A 15420-nucleotide genomic window follows, 5' to 3' on the forward strand; every position below is an offset into this window, starting at 1 on the left:
AAAGACTTCAGGAAAAAGAAGTGGTGTTCACTCAGGTGGAGGGGGCCGTACCAAGGCTGCTGACCACTGCGACTGCTGTGAAAGTCACGGAAAGGGTGCCCTGAATTCATGCTTCCCACTGTAAAAAGGTCACAAACGAACTGAGCAAAGCGCAGGAGTGATGTCTCCACAGGGATAGATGGGGATCACATGCTTGGGACTGATGTGCCCAGCCTTTTTCCTTTTTATGTGGAAGCCTGTCACCACCCAGAAAGAGGAAGAATCTAAATGCGAAGCCTCTTTGTATACAAACTGGCTGAATGAAACTGATAATGAGGGGGATATGAGTAATTTGTGGTATAAACTTATAAATCATACTGTAAAGTTAAAGAAATTTTGTTATGTTTTGTTATGTCATCTTGTTATGTATGTGCTTTAATGCCTCATTCTACAGCCTCACCCATTTCTCTCCTGGTTAGAATCACTGTTTGGGCCAGGGGGAATGTTTTTCTTTAAGTTACTAACACCGATTATAGTAGCTGTGATACTTGTCTTCCTGTTTTTGTGTTGCTGTACGACATATATTATTTCAATGCTTTGAAATATGGTAATGAATATGTTTGCGCATCAGTATGTTCTGATAAGAACGCAAGAATCCGAAGTATGGGAGCCTCCTGGGAGTCCATATTGTAATGCCCTCGCCTGGTGGTGAGGAGGAAGTGCCCCTAGGTGCTCGTAGTACCGTTGGGCATGCTGGGAGTGGTAGCTGGGGAGAGTCTGAGGGTCAGCACGATGACCAGCGGCTGACCCTACCTGTGTAAATAATATCCTAGTAATTCTAGTGCTCTGTGTAGTCCTGTAAAAGTATAGTGTGTTGTTAGGTAATTACCACCCTAAATATGTGTACGTGTTCCGTCAGTCTCCTCATGTGTGTGTAGATCCTGTGTTTGGTTTTGTGTGGTTGTAAACGAGTAAAGCTAATGCTTGTTTGTTAATCGCGTCTCCACTCGTCCTTGTTCTGAAAAGAACCTGCAAATGCTACATTGGTGTCAGAGCGGGCAGAATGGACAACTCGTGGCAGACACTACCCGATTCTGTTAAGCGCCGGCTGAAGCTGGAAGAAACAGAACCCATCGGCAGCGCACATAGGGAGCCTGAGCAACTCCTGGGTGCGACAGGTGGCCACAGCCCTTACCAGGGCTATTCTATAGTGGTTCTGCCGGTAGAATTGGGGCGACTGGCTGCTACCCCTGGTCAGCGGCCACCCCAGATAGAGGATACTCTCCCTGCCGGAGCCGATCAGCGATTCCCACACCCATCAGCCCGGGTGCAACCAGGTCGCTACAATGGGGAAGCGCCGTGGGAAATCTACGAGGCGCAGTTCCAGCTCGCGGACCGGACAAATGGCTGGAGCCGGGCGGAGATGGAAGGAGTGGCCTGCCAGGTGCTCCTGGACGTCCGGGAGGAGGACAGAGGCGAATACACGGCGCTGGCGGCGGCTCTCCAGCTGCGTTTCGGTGTAGAGGAGGCGCCGGACATGATGCGGGAGAGGCTGGCCCTGCGGCGGCGCCAACCAGGAGAGCGACTGGGCCCGGTTGCCGCTGATGTCGCGTTCCTCGCCCACCGAGGATACCCAACTTTTCGCCTGGAGGCGCAGCGGGAGATGGCTCTCCAGGCTTTTCTCAAGGCCCTCTCACCCGAGGAGCTGCGGCCACGTGCAGCTGGCCGCGCCAACATCGCTGGAGTAGGCCTTGGCCCTTGCTACATGGGCTGAGGCCGTGTTTGGGGTGACTGGAAGCGCCAGCAGACGCAGTGCGCCCTGCCGGCTGACCGAGACGGCGACGGAGGAATCCAGCGAAGGGGGAAGAGGAGCCAGCCCGGGCATCGACCCCCGCTGAACAGCCCCGCACGCTGATTTGCAACCGCTGCGGGAAGAGAGGACACCGAGCCCGGTTCTGCCGGGCACCCGAACCTCGCACTCCTCGATTGGCGTAGGGAAACGGGAATGGGGCGACTCAGCGTGGGGAAGGCCGCCCCTCAAACACCTCAACCCCCGCTCCGGAGAGCTGTTAAGCCTGGCGCCCCTCACGCCACTGTGGGGCGAGTGGGCTGTAGCCGGGGCCTGTACCTCCACTGCAAAATCGAGGACCAACCCTGCCTGGCCCTACTCGACACCGGTTCATCGGTAACCCTACTCCGGCTGGGCGTCCTCCCCGACACCGAGGGCACCACCCCCCAAGGATGGGAGGCCTCCAGCCTGCGGCTAAGGACTCACTGCAGTCCGGGGAAAACAGGTGCTTGCCTTCCGTCTAGGTGCAGCGATGGTGCGCCACCCCTGCTACCTCGCACCCATCCAGGAGCATTCTGGGGCTGGACGTACTGCAGCGAGTGGGGGCCAGTTTGGACTTGAGCCAGCAGGAGTTGGTGTGGCAGGGGGTGCGACTTCACCTGGTGGGGGGCAGGCCCGGTGAAGGCCGAGGGACGCGGGCTTGCCGGAGCCGGGAGAAAAAGAGGCAGTGGCGGCGGCTGCGGCAGTCGCCGGGGCAGACCAGGCCTGTGAGCCGGGGAGCGAGCGTGCTGGATCCTGCTCCCGAGTCAGCCGGGGGGCCAGACAAGGCGGCGGCGGCGGGAGCCAAGCGTTGCGTGGAAGCGAGGCGTGCCGTTGAGGATCTCTACCAGCGGAGCTGCAAGGGCCTCGATCAGGACCAGCGGCAGCGGCTCCAAGCGCTACTCGCCCAGAACGAGGATCTCTTTGCGGCGATAGATGAGGACTGCACCCGCACTGCCCTGGTCCAACACGAGATCAACACCGGCGACGCTCGGCCCATCCACATCCCACCAGGACGCATGGTTCACGCTAAGCGGACCGCCACCGAGGAAAAGATCCGGGAGATGGCCGCAGCGGGGGTGATTGAGCCCTCCGTGAGCCCGTGGTCGGCGCCAGCTGTACTGGTAAAAAAAAAAGACGGCTCGTGGAGGTTCTGCGTCAACTACCGCAAGCTGAACGAGGTCACCCGGAAAGATTCCTACCCCCTGCTGAGGATAGATGACGCCCTAGACTACATCACCGGGTCGAACTGGTTCAGCTCCCTGGACCTCCGCTGCGGCTACTGGCAGGTACCGCTTGCTCCCGATGCTAGCCCGAAGACGGCCTTTTCTATCGGCCAGGGCCTCTGGCAGTTTACGGTCATGCCTTTTGGCCTGTGCAATGCCCCGGCGACGTTCGAGAGGCTGATGGAGAGGGTGCTGGCATCTGTCCCGCGGAACCAGTGTGTGCTGTATCTGGACGATCTGCTGGTTCATGCCCGGGGCTTCGACCAGGCCTTGACGAACCTCCAGGCGGTGCTGGCCTGCATCCGCCGTGCTGGCCTGAGGCTCAACCCCCGCAAGTGCGAGCTCCTGCGGCGGGAGGTGAGCTTCCTGGGACATGTTGTTGGACCGCGAGGGGTGGCTACAGACCCAGGTAAGGTCGCCGCAGTGAGGGACTGGCCGACTCCACGCACCGCAGCTTTCTGGGGTTGGCCTCGTACTGCCGGAGGTTCGTCCGGGACTTTGCCAGCATTGCTGCCCCGCTGCACCGCTGCACCGCCTCACCGACAAGGGCCGCCATTTCGACTGGGACTCGGGCTGTGAGACTGCCTTCGGCCGGTTGCGTGAAGCTCTGGTGGGGGCCCCCGTGCTGGCCTACCCAGACCCGTGGTTGCCGTATGTTCTCGACACCGACGCGAGTAACTCGGGGGTGGGTGCGGTGTTGGCGCAGGAGGGGCCGGATGGGGAGCGCGTAGTGGCCTACTATAGTCGGGCTTTGACTAGGCCTGAGCGGAACTACTGCGTGACCCATCGCGAGCTGCTGGCGGTGATGGCGGCGGTCCACCACTTCAGGCCGTACCTGTTCGGGACCCGGTTCCGGCTGAGGACCGACCATGCGTCCCTCACCTTGCTGCTCCACTTTAAGGAGCCGGAGGGGCAGATGGCGCGATGGATAGAGATCCTGCAGGAGTACGACTTCACTGTCGTGCACCGTGCGGGGTCTCGCCATCTCAATGCCGACGCTCTCTCGCGGCGCCCCTGCGAGGCCGCGGACTGCCACTACTGCGCCCGGCGGGAGCAGCGTGAGGAGGCTGTCCACACCGTGGCGGGGGTGAGCACCGCGGCCACGGCCCGGGAGGGGCCGCTGGGGGTGGGCCTGCCAGACCTGGCGCAGCGTCAGGCAGCTGATCCTGACGTGGGCCCGGTGCTCCCCTGGAGGGCAGCTTGAGTGCGGCCTACGCGAGAGGAGCTCGCCCCGCACCCGAAGTCTGTCAAGGCCCTTTGTGCCCTGTGGGAGGCCTTGGAGGTAAAGGACGGGGTGCTGCGCCAGGGGTGGTGGGTACCCTCCAGTGGCGAGGTATGGTGGCAGCTGGTGGTGCCTCGGTCGCTCCGCGGGGCGGTGCTCCGAGCGGTGCACGGCCAGCCGGGCGTGGAGCACTTCGGCGGTAAAAAAACCCTGCAGCGTCTCCGAGGCCGGGAACCGCTACGTCTTGGTGGCCATGGATTATTTTACGAAGTGGCCGGAGGCCTACGCCCTCCCGGACCAGAGTGCCCCCACGGTGGCCGATGCACTGCTGGAGGGGATGTTTGCCAGGCTGGGGGTGCCGCAGGAATCCACCGGGTGCACCCCAGCCTCGCTCATGCTGGGCCGGGAAATGCGAACACCGGTGGACCTGGTCTTCGGCCCGCCGCCCGGAGACGGGTCGGCACCGCCGGCTGGACCGGACTACGAGTGGGACCTGCGGCAGTGGATGCAGCGGGTGCACAGCTTTCCACGGACCCACCTGACACAGGCGGGGGTCCGGCAGAAGCGGTACAATGACCTGCGCTGCAGGGGGCCTGCCTTCCAGCCCGGGGACTCGGTTTGGGTGTACAACCCGCGCCGCCGCAAAGGCCTCAGCCCTAAGATGGCGCCGTCGTGGGAGGGGCCCGCTGAGGTACTCGGGGTGGTGGGCGAGGTCTGCTACCGTGTCCGGTTGCGAATGCAGGGGAGAGTGGTGGTCCTGCACCGAGACCGCCTGGCCCCCTACCAGGCCCGGGAGGAGGAGCCGTGTGGGGAGGCTCTAGAGGAGCAGCCAGGGCTGGAGCCGGCCGATAGTGGGGCGTCAGTGGATCGCCAGCCGTCACCGCGGCGCAGCGTTCCGCAGCAGTTGGCCGAGTACGAGTACAGCCTGAGGGGGGTGTTTGACGTTGGCGAGATGCCAGATGCTTCAGGTGGGGGCAGTGTAACGCCCTCGCCTGGTGGTGAGGAGGAAGCGCCCCTAGGCGCTAGTAGTACCGTTGGGCATGCTGGGAGTGGTAGACGGAGAGAGTCTGAGGGTCAGCACGATGACCAGCGGCTGACCCTACCTGTGTAAATAATGTCCTAGTAGTTCTAGTGCCCTGTGTAGTCTAATTACCACCCTAAATATGTGTACGTGTTCCCTCAGTCTCCTCATGTGTGTGTATATCCTGTGTTTGGTTTTGTGTGGTTGTAACGAATAAAGCTAATGCTTGTTTCTTGATCGCGTCTCCACTCGTCCTTCGTTCTGAAAAGAACCTGCAAATGCTACAATATCTATAACACACGTGAAGAGTGAATCTGAATTAATCAGAATGCCTCGCTGCACCAGAATTGTTATTTACGTATTTTAAAAATACATCTGGTGCATCTGAAGACAGAATAAAACCCAGAACTGTAAAAGGACGACAGACCATTAAACTGCAAAGGAACAAGTAATAGATTTATTCCATGCTGAAAAAATAATTGCAGAATAATTTTAGTTTCGGTGGTCTTTCTCATGTATGAGTTTGGAAAACCGTCTTTGAGAACACAAAATTCAGTGCTCGGTACCATCGAGGTGTAAGAGGGTCAAGGATGAGCGGGAAATTGTTAATAAGGAGACGGACAACGCCCAACATGGGGCTCAAACCCATGATCTTGAGCTTAAGAATCTCATGCACTACTGACTGAGCTAGTCGGGCACCAATGTTCTCAACGCCGGTTTTCCAAACTCATACATCAGAAAGACCACCGAAACTAAAATTATTCTGCAGCTAGGATCACACATTCTCCCTTCCCTTAACGACAGACTACTGTTCTTTTAAATTATCTCCATTCATTGGAAGTTTCATTTCATACCTCTCTGCACCCATTCTGACCTTAAACCTCTTGTTTGGCCTCTCTTTCTGTCCCCTGCTCCCGCCTCTCACTCCTCCTCCCTCCCAACCTTTGTTCTCCCGCTACTTTACCTTTGCCTACTGCCCTGTCTCTCTCACACCTGAAGAAAGCTCCATGGCCGAAACGTTGTGTTCTCTTTCTTCTTTTTTTTCAGCATGGAATAAACCTATTACTTGTTCCTTTGCAGCCTCCGCATGCTGACGCAGCTACTCACCTGAACTAAGACCATTAAACTGTCTGGTGATATTGTTGCACGGGGCGCAAGATCACAATAGAACACGTTATTGTATAAAATGTTAACATTCGTGAATTAGTATTTTTTTTAATTATACCAAATGTCCGTTAAATAATGAATGATGTTTTTCAGACCATAAACACTATTATATGAAAAAAAAACATTTACTATATATCCGTTTAACTTGCTTTTTTAAAAAAAACATTACAATATGGTAGATAAAATTGTTGTTCAGCGCTCTTGTATTAAATATACTCTGCCAGCCTTTTAAGTCATGTGTCAGAAATAAAGTGTATAAAATTCGCTAAATCAAACAAAACACAAATGCTACGAAAAAGAAAAAATGTGTTTATCCTGCAATTTTATCTCGTTGAAACGTTTTTTTTTTCTCTGTGGCACTAACGGGCTAACGGTTAGGATTCCTGGTTTCCTGATTACATAGAAATGTGTCTCTCTTGCCTTACGATGTCCAAATGATCAGTTCATACGAAACGTATAAATGAAAGAGATCGCTTTATTGCTGCCCGCTTTCTCACTGAAGCCCTTTGGTGTGTTAATAGAAGGTTATAACCGCTACACTGCGCGATGTGGGGAGTGGCGACTTGCAAGCAGAGTTGACCTTTGAGAAAAGACTCGTCTCGGGAATATATTTCCACATTTTGAAGAGATTTTCTCCATTTCTGTAGCCTGATTTCCACTATTGCTAGAGAGCCGTAGAATCTGGAATCACCTATCTGGGAACAGTGTGTAGATGACAGGTTTGTGACTTTCTCATGAGCACGGTATATGAATCCATCTGATTAAAGACACTGTGAGCATTTGAATAAAATTAGTTTGTCCCAGCTCGCCGCGATGGTATAGTGGTCAGTACTTTGTGCTGTGACCGCAATACCCGCGCTTTGAATCCGGGTGACAGCAGCCCAAGACAAGAGAGTTTCCTTCGTCTATGTTATTTCAGTGTAGGGGGGGCATGCGTGTACAGCGAACGATCATCGAGTTGATGTGTTGCCCCATATAAGCAATGTGAACCAACACTGCTTTACAAAGGAGCACGGTCTGATCTTATAGTTGATAATCTGGAGACCAGACCGACCTCTTCTCTGACGAGAAGAAAAGGTCAGGAGCCGCAGTATTTAATGTAAATAAGAGATTTCATTTTTTTTCTGTGGCGCAACTAGTACCAAACACTTAATCTCGGGGTTGTGAATTCGAGCTCCACGCTGGTAAGAAATCATATAGGTTATGATAAATTTACTTTTTTAAATAAAAAGTAATATTATAAAACTTTCTCGATACCAGTTTGCAGGTGACATGTTCTTTATAAAAATAATCTTTAGTATGGGATCAATAACCGCGCCAGAACAAATATCGGAAAGAAATCGCCTGTCACTAAGGAATTTAAGTAAAGTAGAGACATAATCAGAAAACCTACATATAGGAAATGTTAGTTACTTTGTATGTGCTTTAGTGTTTTCTTTTATATACCGAAAAAAAGCTTCAAGGCGTTCTAGTCGCTGTACTCCTCGTAGATAATCTCAACGAAATCACAATACAGTACAGGACACGCAGTGAGGAGCTCACGCAACGAATAGTCTTGAACATGCCAAGCGTAAAGGCACACTGCACATCTGCGAAACATCACATCCTAGTTTAGTTACAGTGAGATTATAGACTGGAAGCTAGGAAGTCTCAGATCACTTTTTTATTAAATGTTCAAGCAAACCCAAATACCTTTGCAAGAGACATTTCAGATTCCCAGTCAAATCCAGTATGATTGCTGGATCCCTCGAATTCGGCAATATCACAGATCTGCAGTCCACCTTGTGTAAGACATACCGCCCAGAGCATTTCTAAGACAGGAAATACATTTTCGTTACGAAAAGAGATATACTGTACGTAGAGTGAAATGGTCTGGTACGAGTCCTAAGTTTGAATAGTTCAAAATAGACGAAAAAGGGGTAATTACAGACTCTTTTGAAATGTAAGAACATTAAAGCTGTGCGGACCTTATCTTGATTTACCTAGTTTAATCGTTTTCAGAAAGTGTAATTGTATTATTTTATGTACCCTTGACGATTCTACTGATGTTATAAGTGCTCTTGTTTATATTGAATCTATTTTGTTGTTCAAATAAAAAGTAAAAAAAAAAACATTCCGGATGCGTCTGCTGTAGAAATAAAATGACATCAAAGGCGTTGTACGTAGAGTTCTGAAGCCTGTTCCACAGAAGAACTAGCTGAGATGAAAAGGTCGATATTCTACTGACAGGGCTATTCCCATCAACTCAGTTTCTTTCTGAAACAACGTTTTCCAAGAAAAACTTACACTTTGCAAAATTTGAAATAAAATACTTGCTTAAAAGTGCAGATTATTTTTTTCCCAAAAACTGTAAAAGGAGAAAACCGACCCGTTGGAGTCTCTGTCGTACCATTGCTCAGTGCGGTCAGGTCGGGACTAAAACGATAGTAAGGTGCTGGTTCAAGCACATCTAGGCACGACTTTCTCACTGTTCCATCGTGAACATCATCTAGAGAAAAAGTGGCATGTAATGTTTAATACATTATTGGCCTTATTAATAATTGGAGGGAATATAAATGCTTTGCATGTATCGAATTACAGCACGTAACAACTGAGTACCTGAGTCGATATCACCGGGCAATTTCCAATAACGACCAACATCAGACACTTCAAGAAAAATAAGATTCCACATCTTGGAATGTAGGGCGGGAGAATTCATTTAAACTCCTGTTGCATCGAGCTAAACTTTTATAAAAAAAATATGACGCAGATTTGCTCAAGATACTTGTAATCGCCTTAAAGAGAGTTTTCATGAAAACGTACATCGGCTAGCTCTCCACTGTTAATTGACAGAACTTTTGAAGAAACTTCTTATATAAGCAACATACAAATTACACATCTTAATGACCATGAAGGGAAATCTGTGGAAGCCCGTTTCCGCCAGGGAGTAAAAAAAAACAACGCGCTATGGTATCTCATTGTATGTCCTTTTTTACTTAAAAAGGGTCTTATTTAGCTCAGCTGGCAAGACCTGGGTTCGAGCCAATGCAGTGAGGAACGAACTAGGGTGGGAGCTGCGAGGGCATAAGCCCTAGAACCCGAATCCGTTACAGTAACAAAAGGACAGACATTGAAATATGGGCTATTTCGAAGTCGCAAATGTGAGATATAAAGTCGGAATTCTGAGTGACTAAATCGCAATTCCGAGTTGCTAAGTCGGAATTCTGAGATACCATAGCGGGGTTTTTTTTACTTACTGGCGGAAACGGGCTTCCATAGAAATCCGGGTTGTGAATAACTGTCACTACACACGATTGAGTTCTTGAGGCTGGCACCTAAGACCACTCAGCCATCCTGACAAGCAGTGGAGGATGCCCGTTGCTTTGTCAAAGGATTATTAACTACTTTTCTTTTCTTATTATTACAGAGATTTCTACATTGCAAGACAATTGACGATTTATATAAAGGTATATCGTGGCACGCAAACCAGGCACAGACAGGGTTTGAACCCGCGCTCTTCGGGTCTTACGAGACCGATGCCTTACCACTTGGCCACCGCGCCCACGGTTTAGTTTTTTCCCATCAAGGCTAATACATTTTGAAAAAAAAAAAAAAATTGTGCACAAATTGCAATGGCAGGAGAAGTAAAACAAATATGATTATGATGTACAGAAATTGTTCACTTAGTGAAATACTCACTTTTTTGGACCACTGAATATAGTTCTTCTGTGGAGCTGGCTTCAGACTCTGCTTATAGCGCCCGTCAAATAAAATAGATATTTAATTTTTACAGGAAGACGCATTCCGAAATGTATCTCTGCAGTTTTAGAAAGGTTTTGAATGGCATATTTTATACAACGCACAAACCGTATTCTATTTGCAGACTGCAGATCTGTGCAGCAATCGTGCTACATTTGTCTTATTCAAGTTTACTGGATTTTTTAAACGAAAATACAAACTGGACAGTTTCAGACACATGAAGACTCATAAATGTCACTACAAATGACAAATTTGTAGTGTAAATCCGCCGGGCTGATTTACGTGTCTGACCATCTCTTTCCTCCCTCTTTTGCAGTGAGCACTATTTTTTCATTTTCTTCCCTTCTAGTTTCCTCGCTCTTTTACTGTCCCTTTCTCCCACGGAGAGATGTAAAACATGCAGAAATCGTTTTCACCCTGTGTTTGTGCAACGTCAGTGTGTGAAGGGAAAGTGATCTATGCGGCTCCAGTGGCGCAATCGGTCAGCGCGCGGTACTTATACAGCAGTGCACAGCGGAGTCATGCCGAGGTTGTGAGTTCGAGCCTCACCTGGAGCAGTGTGGCCTGTCTTCAGCTACTGAAAGCAACTGTCCACTTTAGATACTGTTACTTATAGGTCGTCCTTAACGCCTTATCTAACGGGATTGTAGCTTGTTAGGTATTTGCTGGAAATCCGGTCTAAATTAACATCAGAGGAACAGGTAAAGGTTTATTCCACGTCACACCCGAAGAAGGTTCCATGTTGTGTTACCTTCTCTTTTCAGCATGGAATAAACCTATACTTTTTCCTTTCACTACTTAAATTCCCATCAGCTGTGGACCCCCGGCTGATCTCTACCCAGATAGATGAGAGATACCTTCTTAGACGAGAGGATAAGAGAGATATCTTTTAAGAGAGATATCTTCTTAACCTTACTGGGACTAAGGGAGCACGATGGGGTACCGAAGACTTGAAAAAGCTCTCGCATTAGATTCTGTTTTGTTGTTTCCCAGATTTGTTTTTAATGTTCTTTTTGTTTTGAAGTTGTTCCTTTAAGTATTTTTTTTATTTTATTTTCTGTAGTCGTTAGACTACTACAGTGATTTACCTAGGTTCCCGGAAGGCTTCTCGCATCGTGGTTGTTGTGTTTTTGGGTTACAAGTATTTTTTTTCTATTGATAGGACCCCACGCATTACTGTGGGACTAGTTAACTTAAGTTCTTACATTGTACCTGAAAGTACCACATAAACTACTACTCTGTTTTTCTTTTATTAATAAAGGCACAAATTATGTTTTTTTTTTTCTTGCAGCTGATTGGCAATGACCCTACAACGGGTCATTGCAACGAACGTAGCTGCTGAAATTTGTCAGCAGCTCCATACTAAACCTGTTCTCAATTGCAACAAACCTAAAATAACATATGATTGGCCTCTCTTTCTGTCCCCTGCTCCCGCCTCTCACTCCACCTCCCTCCCAACCTTTGTTCTCCCGCTACTTTACCTTTGCCTACTGCCCTGTCTCTCTAACACCTGAAGAAGGCTCCATGGCCGAAACGTTGTGTTCTCTTTCTTCTTTTTTTCAGCATGGAATAAACCTATTACTTGTTCCTTTGCAGCCTCCGCATGCTGACGCAGCTACCCACCTAAAATAACATATGCTTCCCATTAGATGTTACCGATGTAGGAGACTAACTTAAACCACCTCTTCACAGGGTTTATGTAGCTCAGAAGAGGAACAGTCTAACGGATTTGAACTATTCTGAATGTAGTGGAAATAATATAGTCACAAAGTAATGAACATATGCACCACTCGCTTGAAATATTTACTGTAGCTAAAATTGTTTTCTAGACACCACAACTATTCACAATGAATTTGATGAATACACGTCTTTATTAATAAAAGTGTAATTTATTAATAATTAAGATTAATGTATATCTTTATTAGTAGCTGTATTACCAGTAACCTTGTACCTCCAGCAACCTTATTTACTGTATCTCTTGCAGTAAATGCCCAGCCATCTACATTGGAGAAACAGGAAGGAGACTAGGAGACCGCTTCAGAGAACACGTCAGGGCTGTGAAGATTAAAGATCTCTCCAAGCCCATTGTTTCTCATTTCACCTCTGACGGCCACGACCACACTAATCTCTCCGTCTGTGTTCTCAAAGACGGTTTTCCGAACTCATACATCAGAAAGACCACCGAAACTAAAATTATTCTGCAGTTAGGATCACACATTCTCCCTTCCCTTAACGACAGATTACTGTTCTTTTAAATTTTCTCCATTCATTGGAAGTTTCATTTCCCACCTCTCTGCACCCATTCTGACTTCACACCTCTTGATTGGCCTCTCTTTCTGTCCCCTGCTCCCGCCTCTCACTCCTCCTCCCTCCCAACCTTTGTTCTCCCGCTACTTTACCTTTGCCTACTGCCCTGTCTCTCTCACACCTGAAGAAGGCTCCACGGCCGAAACGTTGTGTTCTCTTTCTTCTTTTTTTCAGCATGGAATAAACCTATTACGTATTACCAGTAATGTATGTAAAGTCCTTAATAGTGGATAGTGAACTTTCAGGTATCCTGGGGAGGTAAGAAAACTGAAATGAAGGAATTACATATTTAAAGGGGGTGTAAGTCTTAAATGTGTTCTGTTACATCTGGGTGTTAACTGAATAGATTGTATTACTTAGTGTGATTTGACACATGTCTTTATCAGGAGACAGCAGAAAAATTGGGGAATTTGCAGGTACAGAAAATAACTTGAACTGAACAGGCAAATGTAAGGTTATGTTAAAGAAAAAAAAACTTTGTCACCTTTTTCAACATGATTATTTAAGACAGTTTAACGGAACCGTATCTCTCCTCAATTCTGTGGCTATGGTCCAACAGTAACGGTGGTGAAATAAGCAGAATGTGCGGAAAGAATTGGAGACGTAACGGGAGACTCATCCAGTCGATAGAAAGGTTGTGTACACTGAGAAGTGTAGTTTAAAAACTTAACAAGCCAGGGAGGAGTCAAACCTACAATCTTCTGATCCGAAGTCAAACGCATTATCCATTGCGGCACTGGCTCTGATACCCTAAAGCCACCACTGTGAGCTTTGTGCTGCTATTAGTAATACTGTAGCACTCCGGTGTTCACAACAGCCCCCCACCACCAGGGACTCAAACCCAAGCCTCCTGCATCACTCAACAGGGACCTAGCCTGTTGAGCTAAAGAGCAATCTCCCTTTAGTCCTGCGGCTGTGGCCCTGCTATTGCAGGGAAGGGCAGTGACATCACCGCTCTGGTAAGCCGGCTCTTACACACTCAATGATGGCTGTATGCATTACACTCTCCCCCGCTTAACTCACCAACCTCAGCAAAGGGCTATCCCATCCCACAGCTGACACCAATGTAACGCTCCAGGGTTCACATGGGCATCCTCGCCACTGCCACATCAGGTCAGTTCCCCACCGTCGGGGACTCAAACCCAGACCTCTGGCATCACTCAACAGGGACCCAGCCCTTTGAACTAAAGGGAGACCGTCTTTAAGCTCAAGCGGCTGGGTCCCTGTTGAGCTATGGTGGCGGTCGCAGGTTTGAGTCCCCGACGGTGGGGTGCTGACTTATGTGGCAATGGCAAGGGTGCCCGCCTGAACCCCCAACCATTACAATACTATACATCGCTCCAGTCCAAATTTTCTCAATCAGATTCACGTGTTTTCTACTTGTATTTAGCTACTAGGTCTTTCATTTGGTCTGTTTTAAAAATAGCATCTCAAACGATTTTATGTGTCATGCTGAAATTCACACACGGGGGATGTCACATGAATGATAATCACAGATAAGATGTCGCGTTTAAAAAGAAATCCAGAGTGGCGGTAGAAAACAAAGCCTTATACACGCGATGCAAGTGCTCTAGCACTGAACTAAACTGACAGGCACTTTTGCCTGCAGCTCTTTAATTGAGTTAGGAAGAGTGAAGCATCTACACAGTGTACAATTTAAAGGTCGAAGCAAGACAATCTGATGCGAGGAGAATTCACAAAACGAGCCTCTGCTTTATCGTTTACTGAGCTTTCAATGAACATCTAAGTGAAAGACAAATTCACTATTTTCACTTTTTGTTTAAAGAACACTTTTATCACGTTCTGCACTCCTGATGGTGTTTAACGGTGCTCTTTTCTACACTCCTGATTTGAGGATCCCCAGCTAAAATATTTTTTAAATACAACAAAATTCCGATATATTGAATAGTATTTATGTTTTCATTTATATTCACTCGTGCCAAAAGCTTGTGTTCTCTGCATATATCAGGATGTGGAAAGAGGCCCAATCACATCTGGAGTAGATAGTATTTAGGTCAAAGCTAATTCAAAGTGCATCTCTGGGTGTGTTTGAATTACCTACGTGTTTGACTGAAGGACAAGCTCACGGTGCCATAAAAGTTGACACTCGTCATCTTTTCTTCTACATTCACAGGTTTTACACTAAAGACAAAAAAAAATTGTTGTCGTTTTCATGCCAGCTGGCACTAATTATTCTGCACCAACAGGGAAGATTAGTATTTTATCTATCGCAATATGTGTGGAATTTGTTTTTAAAAAAGTTGTTCCAGAAATGAACACTTCCATTAAAGTTAAGGCAGACACCTGTTGCTGTCCACAACGACCAACTCTGCCTGGCAAGATAGGAAGAAAAGCACTGTGGTGATTTGAACCCAGAAGCTTATTTAGTAGACATGCACATTATCCAGCTAAGCCACAGCACCAACAGAGCACTCTCCTTTTACAGCCTCTTAGACATACCACTCTGAGATACCTGCGTTCTGTGTGCGCTGCGCCTGCTCGCTGAGCAAGTGTTGAGAAATGGCTTTTATCTGGTAATTTCAAGTCCAAGGACCTCAATATGCTTTTTATGTTTGACATCTTCAAGGAAAATGGTGAAATCGCAGGAGGAAGAGGAAAATGATCCTTGAGTAGAGGAAAGACGACCATCTTGAGCACTAACTCATGTCAGGAGGCTAACTTCTGGGATGAGGTGGTGGAGTGGTAAGGCCACTACTAATCCATTGTGCTCTGCACATGTGGGTGTGAATCCCATCCTTGTGAAGTTCAGCGGTTGACAGATGTGCCTTTTTAAACTGGGTGTGCTTTCGTTTCGTCTTTCGCTCCTGTACTACAGCAGTAATATTTCTAGATGTGCATGAACATGGTATAGTAGGCTGACGGCAGGAACACGGGGTCCACAAGCAGTGACAGTATCAGAGGTGTCTGCAGT

The 15420-nt window shown here is 48.3% G+C and overlaps 1 protein-coding gene and 1 non-coding gene across 2 annotated transcripts in view; both read left to right on the forward strand.

The window, feature by feature from the left end:
• LOC148665564 (antigen WC1.1-like) overlaps window positions 1-15420 on the forward strand; it is a 589159-nt gene that overhangs the window by 304676 nt on the left and 269063 nt on the right. The gene's annotated exons all lie outside the window — the stretch shown is intronic.
• trnai-uau (transfer RNA isoleucine (anticodon UAU)) lies at window positions 10645-10738 on the forward strand. Its single transcript has 2 exons — window positions 10645-10682; window positions 10703-10738. It is a non-coding gene; the product is annotated as a tRNA-Ile (tRNA).

Source organism: Lepisosteus platostomus, chromosome 5 (assembly GCF_059453375.1).
Source record: "Lepisosteus platostomus isolate fLepPlt1 chromosome 5, fLepPlt1.hap1, whole genome shotgun sequence".
Classification (NCBI taxonomy): domain Eukaryota; kingdom Metazoa; phylum Chordata; class Actinopteri; order Semionotiformes; family Lepisosteidae; genus Lepisosteus; species Lepisosteus platostomus.